This window comes from Rhinichthys klamathensis, unplaced genomic scaffold, assembly GCF_029890125.1.
Source record: "Rhinichthys klamathensis goyatoka isolate OS25496 unplaced genomic scaffold, OSU_Roscu_1.1 h1tg000578l_1, whole genome shotgun sequence".
Classification (NCBI taxonomy): Eukaryota; Metazoa; Chordata; class Actinopteri; order Cypriniformes; family Leuciscidae; genus Rhinichthys; species Rhinichthys klamathensis.
This window is the reverse complement of record NW_026607042.1, coordinates 2,581,273-2,592,500: the sequence shown is the minus strand read 5'-3', so window position 1 is coordinate 2,592,500 and position 11,228 is coordinate 2,581,273. Positions and strand designations below refer to the sequence as shown.

Genomic DNA, 11,228 nt, shown 5'->3' with positions numbered 1-11,228 from the left:
GCGTGCTGAAGGTGGTATGGCCGTAAGGGAAAACTGCTGCCAAAATCGGGCTTTTTGAAGAAAAAATTAAGAGACACTTTCAGGGTTTCTGAAGAAACTCAGAGACTATTTCAGGCTATTTGAAGAAACAAAGAGACAATGTCCAGCTTTTTGAAGAAGCTCAGTGACTCTTTTTTTTATTTTTATTTTTTTACAAAAAAGCTTACAGCACCTGGTATTCCCAGGCGGTCTCCCATCCAAGTACTAACCAGGCCCGACCCTGCTTAGCTTCCGAGATCAGACGAGATCGGGCGTGCTTTTTTTTTTTTTATTTTTTTTTTTATTTAATTAAAACAAATACAAAATATTTACATTACATTACATTCAAGAACAATCTGAATCACATACAGGCAATTTTACATTGATATGAAACCATGTTTTTTCAACAAACGGGTTATTCTGTACAAATTTTTTTGTCAAAAACCTCTTCTTTCGCTTCCATTTTCAAATAATCATATAATAGTTGAAGAATAAAAAACATCCTTTGCTTAAAAAGTATACATACTGAAACATTCCCCTTTTTTTCTTTTACTATATTCCTTCTTTTCCAAACTATTAATCTTGCAACTGCCAACATCATATTTAAAAAGCTAGTATTATTAGCTTTACCTTTAAACCCAAACAAGAATAATGTTTCCCAATTCTCATCAATTACTTTCTCTTCTACTCCCAATTTTCGAACCATTCCTTTCAATTTTTTAATAAAGCATTTCAACTTTATGCATTTAAAAAATAAATGTAATACTCCTTCATCCTCTATTGTACATACTTTGCATTTTGCATCCATTGCTGCACCAATCTTACACAGTCTCATTTCATTCCACAAACAATTATGTCTTAACAAAAAATCAAAATTCTCTAAAATAGGACTTTTCCACCATGACCTTAGAGTTTGCCATAATTCTTTTGTTTCCAAATTAGGATATAGTCTGTGCCAATACTCTTCTGCCTTTGGTTTCTTAAAAACATCTTTACAAAAACAGGAATAAAAAAACCTTAATTTTAATTCATTAAAAGCATGTTGTTCGTCATTGATTTCAACACTGACCTCCATTCTATCACCTGCACTTGTTCCTGGTTTCCCTTCCAAAACCTGCATCCAGTCTTTTGGTATTATTTCTTTCATTTTCCCATATTGATCTTCTAAAACTACATTACTTTCTTCTTCATAATTTTCTTCAATTGCATCTCTTATCCCTTGTATCGGCAAAAAACCCGGTACCACTTCATACATGATATCTTTAATTTGTCTCAACCCCGCATTATACCACTTTTTAAAAAATATTGTGTGATCCCCAATCTTAAGTGATTTATTTAAAAACAGTGGTTGTCTTAAAATCTCATCTTTATTCAAAGATGTACAAACAACATGCTTTCCATACTCTCCCCATGCTCTTAAGACTTCTTTATAATATTCCGGAATTCTATTCATCATATGTTCTTTTAATTTCATCCATAAAACACCATCTCCTATTTGGCCACATTGGTTTAAAAAGAAACGCATTACTTCTTTCCAAGCATATTTATCATCATTCCAATATTTTTTAATTACTTTTATTCTTATGCTCTTCATTCTCATTAAAGGATCCAACAGTCCTAGCCCTCCATCCTCAACTTTCCCAATTAGAGTATCATATGCAATTTTTGCCGGTTTGCTTTCCCATAAGAATTTAAGCATTAAGCTTTTAATTTTTTTATATACTTCTAATGGCATGCTTACAGATCCCAAAACATACCACATTTTTGATAAAAACAAAGAATTCAAAACCAAAACCTTCCCTTTTAAAAACAATCCTCTTAATCTCCAAAAATTCAACCTCTTTTCCATTCCTTGTAAAACCTCCTCCCATACCAACTTCCTTATTACATATTCATTTTCTCCAACTCTTATTCCTAAAATTACCATACTTTCTTTCTGTTCTTTAAATGGAATTTTGACTGGCAATTCGTTCATTTCCCCAATCCTCATATATGTCGTTTTTTCTTTATTAACTTTTGCCCCTGTTCCTCCACAATATTTCCCAAAAACCTCCATCACTTTTTCTACACTTTTAATGTCTTTAATAAACAACGTTGTATCATCAGCATACTGATATATCTTATGTTCTGTTTTTTCACCTTTTATCACTATTCCTTTTATACTCTTTTCCATTTCTATTGCCTGTCCCAAAGTTTCAGACACTATAGTATACAGCAATGCCGACATAGGACATCCTTGCCGGATAGATCTCGTTACTTTAAAATCTTCAGTTAAAAACCCATTCACTTTAACACAACTTGTAATGTCTGCATACATACATTTTATCCATTTAATAAAATTCTCCCCAAATCCAAACCTCTCCATTACATGTATCAAATATTTATGCTCCACCCTATCAAACGCTTTTTCTAAATCTACACTTATTATATAACCATTTTCTTTTGCATCCCTCATATACCATATCAAATCTCTTATACTGTTAGTTATATCAGAAATATCTCTATTTAAAACAGCATATGCTTGATTAGTCGTGATTATATTAGGCACAACTTTTTTTAATCTATTGGCTAGTACTTTCGTTAGTATTTTATAATCAGTGTTTAACATACTAAGTGGTCTGTAATTTTTTAAATCCCCTCTATCCCCCTTTCGTTTGTATATTAGCTTAACTACTCCCCTCTTCATACTTTGCGTTAATTCACCCTTCTCCATAATATCAATATATACTTCATTTAATATTGGACATAGGGTATTTTTAAAAACCTTATAAAAATCTGCTGATAAACCATCTATTCCTGGAGTTTTACCATTTCTTAACTGATCAATTGCTGTTTCTATTTCCTCCTCTGTAATATTACTCTCACACATTTCTCTGTCTTCCTTGTTCACTTTACTTTTTATTTTCTCTAATAAAAATCCCTCATCCTCTGCACTTACCTCATTTTCTGTAAAAAGATCTTTATAAAATCTTTTAATTTCATTTAATATTCCTTCTTTATCTTCCACTGTCCTCCCATCTTGTGTGTTAATATTTTTAATTATGTCTGCTTTCTGCCTATTTTTCTCTAATTCATAAAAATATTTAGTACTTCTTTCTCCTTCTATTATGTTTTTAGCTCTACTCCTTATTATTGCTCCCTTACACTTTTCTCCCTCTATATTCTTCATTTTTTCTTGTAATTCTATTATCTTATCAATGTTTTTCTCTCCACTAGTTATTTTCCTCATTTCTTTATCCCATTCTTTTTTAACTTTGTTTTCTGTCAATCTTTTAGCTCTCTGTACTTTTTTAGAGTAATGTATCGAATACCTCTTTATTCTATTTTTCAAACAATCCCACCAAAAACTTTTTTCCTTTTCAAACATCTCATCATTTACACTACTTATTATTATACTTTCTATTTCTGTTCTGTAAATTCCCATTTTTAAAAGTTCTGTATTTAACATCCACGTCCCCTTCCCTTTGGTAACCTCATTAAAATCCATCGTTATCCATAAAAAGTCATGATCACTTTCACTATACATTTTATACACTGCTTTTGATACATTGTATAAGTCTTTTCTCTCACATAATAATAAATCTATTCTACTTTGCTTTAAATCTCCCTCAACAATTTGCCTTCGTGAATAATCCCTTTTAAAACCATTTCTCTCTCTTACTTAACTTTTAACTTACTAAACTTAACTTTTAAAAAACGTTTTTTCATCTGCTGCCGTAGTCCCTGGATAGTACCTTCTTCTTATAGGAAGGATGGGAGTAACACCCCACACGATCAGCTTATTAATGATGTCTTCATCTTCAATATAACTTGGCATATTCAAAAAAGACACCATTCTTTCCATTCCACACAGCTTCCTCACTTCACATTTTTGTCCATTAATCATCATCCCATCCAGCAATCCTTCACAGTCTCTCTCATCTTCCATGGTCATTTCAAATTCATTGTTTAATTTTCTCCTTAACCCAATGAGTTTTCCAATTCCTGCTTCATTTTCCACTGCCTTGATTATCATCGCTATTGTTGTATTTTCAATGTCTTCCAAAACCAGGGTCAGTGTCGCTTCTTTCTTATATTGTCTTTGATATCTTACTTGTTTTTTAAGTCTGTTAACCATTTCTTGTCTTTGTGAAATCCTCAATCTGCTTTCCTCCGTTCCTTTTGCACTTTCTGTACCTTTAGTTGCTTGCATATCCGTTGTCCTTTCTAAATTACTGATGTTCCTTTGCTGCTTCCCTCTTGAAACTACTGTTGCCCATGATGTCTCCCCACCGTCTTCCTTTGTATTTCTTTCATCCATATTTGTAATCCTTTCATCGTCGTCCTTGTCCTCCATCTCGATTTGTTTGCCTTGTCCGTGTGTTTGTGCCATTAAATCAGTCCTTCCCGAAGTCTTACACCCCAAACAGTAATCACTGTTTGGGGCTTCAGTAAAACTTCTCCGCAAGGATAATACTACTTTCCCACTTTTCCAGTTAAATCAAAATAAATAAAACAAAATGATGCTTGAAGAGCCTCTCTCTTCCTACTACCTAGAATCACTTCCTGGACTGTACCAAGATCGGGCGTGCTCAAGGTGGTATGGCCGTAAGCGAAAACTGCTGCCAAAATCGGGCTATTTAAAAGGTTAGAACATTAGTGAAGTAAACTAAAAAGCTTACAGCACCTGGTATTCCCAGGCGGTCTCCCATCCAAGTACTAACCAGGCCCGACCCTGCTTAGCTTCCGAGATCAGACGAGATCGGGCGTGCTGAAGGTGGTATGGCCGTAAGCGAAAACTGCTGCCAAAATCGGGCTTTTTGAAGAAAAAATTAAGAGACACTTTCAGGGTTTCTGAAGAAACTCAGAGACTATTTCAGGCTGTTTGAAGAAACAAAGAGACAATGTCCAGCTTTTTGAAGAAGCTCAGTGACTCTTTTTTTTTTTTTTTTTTTTTTTTACAAAAAAGCTTACAGCACCTGGTATTCCCAGGCGGTCTCCCATCCAAGTACTAACCAGGCCCGACCCTGCTTAGCTTCCGAGATCAGACGAGATCGGGCGTGCTTTTTTCTTTTTTTTTTTTTTTTTTTAGTAAACAATAAAGCTTACAGCACCTGGTATTCCCAGGCGGTCTCCCATCCAAGTACTAACCAGGCCCGACCTTGCTTAGCTTCCGAGATCAGACGAGATCGGGCGTGTTTTTTTTTTTTTTTTTTTTTTTTTTTTTATTGAAAAATTTTCAAATACAAAAAATACATCAAAACTTTCATCATTTTCAATACATCATTTTGTAATACAGATACTCAGTACACAATTCTTAAGTTTAAAAACTGTTAAAAAAATAAAAGTAAATACTATAAAAATACAGTTGTTGTTATCTCTTCATCACATATCTTTCTTTTACATACATAATTTCAAAAATCTCCTTCAGTTCCCGGCAGCTTCCACATTAAAGCTTTTAAAACACAGCAGACTTTTGGGGTAAAAACATTATAAAAAGCATCCAACTTATTTTCACATTTAAAATACTCATACAATCTTTCAATATACAATTCGGATTTCCTCTTAAAAACTATCCAAACATCCAACACGTTTTTTTCCTTTTTTGCTACAATTCTTCTCTCCCATATTGCACTTTTCATTAACATCACACACAGATTAATACAACTTTTGTTTTTACCCTTTTCTTCCATCCCAAACATCACCACTCTGTTCCATTCTACAGCCTTCTCATTTAATTCCCCTCTCAACATTTCAATCAATCTTTTACCCTTTTCGTTAAAATCTTTCAATTCTTTACAATTTAAAAACAAGTGTAAAAAACTTTCATCTTCCAAATTACACACTTTACATTTTTCACTTAGTTCCATGCGGATTTTTTTTAAAATAATGTCAGTAAAAATTGCTCTGTGTCTGATTAAATATTCAAAACTTTCCAATTTCGCCTCTATCATTGTACCTTTCATGTTATTCCATATATCCTCTTCTTTAAGACCTTTGTATTTCTGTACCCAGTACTCATTGGCTTTTGGTTTCCTAAAAACCCCCTCTCTAAAAAAACAGTAAAGCATTTTCACAGTACATTCCTTAAAAGCATATAGTTTTTCTCCCAACTTTACATGCACTTCTTTCCCTTGTTTCTCTTCTTCCATATCTTCTATTCTTTTTATCCACTCTTTGGGTATTGCTTCTTTCGTTATTTCGTACTTATTGTGTAGTTCTTGTTCATTAAAATCCTCTTTTGCCACTTCCATTGTATCTATTATATACTGTAATGGTAAAAATCCCTCTTTAAATTCATATAAAATATCTCTGACTCTTGTGATCCCAACATCCCACCATTTCTTTAAAAAAATCACTTTCCCCTGATTTAAAATGCCGCTGTTTAAGAATAAAGGCTGGTTTAAAATGCTCTCTCTACCTTGAGGATTAAAATGAACAATAGTTAAAAATTTCCCCCAAGCACTCATCAATTCTCTATAAAAATCTGGCATTCCTTTCACCATCCAATTCTTAGTTTTCATCCATAAAATATTATCTCCCAAATTAAAATTCCCACATTTATTTAAAAAATATTCCATTGTCTTTTTCCATGCTGTTTTACTTTCCTCATCTAGATACTTTTTTATTACTTTAACTCTTAAGCTATTTTTTCTTTGTTCCACATCTATCAATCCCATCCCTCCCTTTCCTACTTCTCCTATTATAGTATCATATGCAATTCTTGGAGGTTTTCCATTCCATATAAAATCCAAAAAACATTTTTTCAGCCTTTTTTCCACCCACATCGGCATAGAAGTCACATATAAAACATACCATAACTTTGCTACCATTAAAACATTTACAATTAAAACTTTCCCCTTTAAACTTAAAGTCCTCAGTTTCCAAAAATTTAACCTTCTTTCAATTCCTCCTAGTATTTCTTCCCACATTACTCCTTCAACATATTTTTCATCTTTTCCTATTAAAACACCTAAGATCTTTATTTCCTTTGATTCTTTAAACTTAAAATCATTTGCTAAATCACTCGCCCTTCCAAATCTCATATATACAGTTTTCTCTTCATTTATCTTGCTCCCTGATCCCCTACAAAACATCTGTACCACTTCCATTGCTTTTTTAACACTCTTTATGTCTTTAACCATTATCGTTGTATCGTCTGCGTATTGAAATATATTTTCATTTTCCCCACTCTCTTCAATATCCATCCCTCTTATTTCTTTATCTCTTTTAACAGCTAATCCCAAAGGTTCTGCAACTAGTGAATATAAAAGTGCTGATAGTGGACATCCCTGTCTTATTGACCTAGTTAATTTAAAACATTCTGTTAAAAAACCATTACATTTTACTCTCGTTATTGCTCCTTTATATAAAATTTTAATCCATTTAATAAAACTTTCCCCAAACCCATACCCACTTAAAATCTCAAATAAATAATCATGTTCTACTCTGTCAAAGGCCTTTTCAAAATCCAAACTAATAACATATCCATCCTTATTTTTTTCTTTCATATACCTTATTCTATCTATTATACTTATTGTTGTGTCTGCTATGTCCTTCCCTTTCACTCCATATACTTGATTTGTTTTGATTATGGTTGGCATTACCTCTTTCAATCTGTTGGCTAAAACTTTTGTTAAAATTTTCAAATCAGTATTCAACATTGTGATTGGTCTATAATTTTTTAAATCAGCTTTTTCTCCTTTTCTCTTATATATCAACTTAATTAATCCCATCCCCATTCTCTGATTCATTTCATCTTTCTTAAAAGTCTCTTCATATACTTCTTTTAAAATATCCGTTAAAAAATCCTTAAAAGTTATATAAAATTCATTCCCTAAACCGTCAATACCTGGGCTTTTTCTTTTATTCAGTTCACTTATTGCTCTTTTTATCTCTTCTTCTCTTATCTCTAGGTCACATTCTTTTTTGTCCTCCTCTCCTACTTTGGTCTTTATTTGTTTCAATAATTCTAGTTTTTCTTCCTCCTTTACTCCTTCTGCTTTAAATAGCTTTCCATAATATGCTTTTATTGCTTTTAGTATCTCTTCATTTGTTTCCACTGTCTCTCCAGCTTCCCTTTGTATTCTTTTAATTGTTCAATTGTTTAATTGACATTCCCCTTCTTCTTTCCAAGTCAAAAAAAAACTTTGTACATTTCTCTCCTTCCACTGTATACTTTGCTTTACTTCTTAATCGTGCCCCATTATATTTCTTCTCTTCTATTTCTTTCAGTTTTCCCTCTATTTCTTTTATTTTTTCTATATCTTTTTCATTCTTGTTCAATTCTTTTTCTAGTTGTTCTCGTATTTCTCTTTCTTTACCCTTTTTACATCTCTGAATTATCCCACAATATTTTATGGTAAAATTTTTGATTAAATACTTCACATTTTCCCACCAAATCCTTTTGTCTTCTCTATACATTCCGTTTTCTTTTTCCTTTGTTATAATTCCTTGTACACTTAAAGCATAGTCTTCGTTTTTTAAAATCCCTGTGTTTAAAACCCATAGTCCCGGCCCTCTTTTTACTATATCCCAATCAATTTGCATAAAAATAGGTTTGTGATCACTTAAACTTGTTTCTTCATATCTTATTTGTTCTAAAAAGCTTCTTAATTTCAGAAGTTCTAAAAAGCTTCTTAAAGCTTTCAAACATCTCTACATTACATATCTTTCAGTTACATACATAATTTAGAAAAACTCTTCACTTCCCGGCAGCTTCCACATCAATTCTTTTAAAACACAACAAACTTTTGGGGTAAAAACATTATAAAAAGCATGCAACATATTTCACCTTTAAAATACACATACAATCTTTCAATATATAATTCAGTTTTCCTTTTAAAGACAGTCCACACATCCAACACAATTTTTTCCTTTTTAGCCACAGTTCTTCTCTCCCATATTGCACTTTTCATTAGCATTACACACAGATTTATAAAACTTTTGTTTTGACACTTCTTTTCCCAACCAAACATCACAACTCTATTCCATTCCATTACATTTTCATCCCACTCCTCAGTCAAATCTTTAATTAAAACTTTGCATTTCCTTAAAAATTCCTCCAATTCTTTACAATATAAAAACATGTGTAAGATCCACTCTTCCTTTTCCTGGCACACTTTACACAGATTGTTTTGTTCAATTCCTATTTTGTTTAAAATTGCCTCAGTAAAAACCACTTTATGTCTTATAAAATATTCCAAACATCCCAATTTAGTTTCCACATACCTCCCCCCCATGTTTCTCCATATACATGCTTCTTTTAAATCTTTGAATTTCTGCATCCAGTATCGATTTACAATCGGCTCCTTAAAAACAAAATCTCTAAAAACACCATAAAACATCTTCACCGTACATGTTTTAAAACCATACAATTTTTCTCCCAACTTCACATACACTTCTTTTTCAGTTGTCCCCTCTTCCATGCTTTCAATTCTGTTTATCCAGTCTTTGGGTATTGCCTTTCTTATTATTTCATATTTGTTTATTATCTCTTGTCTGCTAAAATCCTCCTTTGCCTCCTCCATTACGTCCACAATATACTGCACTGGTAAAAAACCTTCTTTAAATTCATATAAAACATCTCTCACTCTTGTAATTCCCAGCTCCCACCATTTCTTAAAAAAAATCTCCTTTCCTTGATTTAAAATGCCGTTATTTAAGAATAAAGGCTGATTTAAAATGTTCTCTCTACCTCGTGGATTAAAATGTACATTACTTAAAAATTTTCCCCAGGCACTCATCAGTTCCTTATAAAAATCTGGCAACCCCTCTGTCATCCATTTCTTTGCTCTCATCCACAGTACATTATCTCCAAGTGTAAAATTCCCACATTTACTTAAAGAATATTCCATTGTCTTTTTCCACGCTGTTTTCTTTTCTTCGTCTAAGTACTTTTGTATTATTTTTACTCTTAAACTATTCTTTCTTTGTTCAAAATCCATTAAGCCCAAACCTCCCTTCTCAACCTCTCCTATCAATGTATTGTATGCAATTCTTGCTGGCTTCCCTTCCCATAAAAAATCTAAAAAACATTTTTTCAGCCTTTTTTCTGCCCACAATGGCATAGATGACACATATAAAACATACCATAATTTTGAAACCATTAAAACATTCAGAATTAAAACCTTCCCCTTCAAAGTTAAAGTTCTCAGTTTCCAAAAAATCATCCTCCTTTCAATGCCCCCTAATAATTCCTCCCACATTGCTTCTCCTACCTTCTTTTCATCCATTCCCATTAAAACCCCTAAAATCTTTATTTCTTTTGTTTCCTTAAATGCAAAACTATTTGTCAATTCTTTTGCCCCACCAAATCTCATGTACACTGTTTTGTCTGCATTTACTTTTGCTCCTGATCCCCTTACAAAACACGTCTACGATTATCATTGCTTTTTTCACACTCTCTAGATCCTTTACTATCATTGTAGTATCATCCGCATATTGAAATATTTTGTTCTTTTCTCCCCCAACACTTATTCCCTTAATTCTCTTTTCCTGTTTTATGGCCAGACCTAGCGGTTCAGAAACTAAAGAATATAAAAGAGCTGAAAGTGGACATCCTTGCCTTATTGATCTAGTTATTTTAAAACACTCTGTTAAAAAGCCATTACATTTAATTTTTGTTACTGCGCCTTTGTATAAAATTTGTATCCATTTAATAAAATTCCCTCCAAATCCCAAACTTTTTAAAATATCAAATAAAAATTCATGTTCCACTCTGTCAAACGCTTTTTCAAAATCTAAACTAATTATATAACCTTCTTTGTTCTTGTCATTTATGTATCTTATTGTATCTTTTATACTTATTGTTGTGTCTGCAATGTCTCTTCCTTTCACTCCGTACGCTTGATTGGTTTTAATTATACTCGGCATTACTTCCTTCAATCTGTTTGCTAAAATTTTCGACAAAATCTTTAAGTCAGTATTCAACATAGTAATTGGTCTGTAATTCTTCAAATCCATCTTCTCTCCTTTTTTCTTGTATATCAAACTCATTAAACCCATTCCCATTCTTTGATTCAGTTCTCCTTTGTTAAAAACATCTACATATACTTCTTTTAAAATGCTAGTTAAAAAATCTTTTAAAACTATATAAAATTCACTCCCCAAACCATCTATACCCGGACTTTTCTTTTTGTTTAATTCACTTATTGCTCTTTTTATCTCTTCGTCTCTTATCTCTTCATCACACTCTTTTTTGTCTTGTTCCCCAACTGTTGTTTTTATTT

General features: G+C 32.4%; 2 non-coding genes across 2 annotated transcripts in view; both read right to left on the bottom strand.

Moving 5' to 3' along the window:
* The window catches only part of LOC130075436 (5S ribosomal RNA), a 119-nt gene extending 91 nt beyond the window's left edge, over positions 1-28 (bottom strand). Inside the window, exon 1 of the ribosomal RNA XR_008805507.1 lies at positions 1-28. This exon is cut by the window's left edge and continues 91 nt beyond it. This is a non-coding gene — a ribosomal RNA (5S ribosomal RNA).
* Positions 29-4,672: 4,644 nt separating this feature from the next.
* Positions 4,673-4,791, bottom strand: LOC130075430 (5S ribosomal RNA). The gene has a single exon (XR_008805501.1). It is a non-coding gene; the product is annotated as a 5S ribosomal RNA (ribosomal RNA).
* Positions 4,792-11,228: the final 6,437 nt, after the last annotated feature.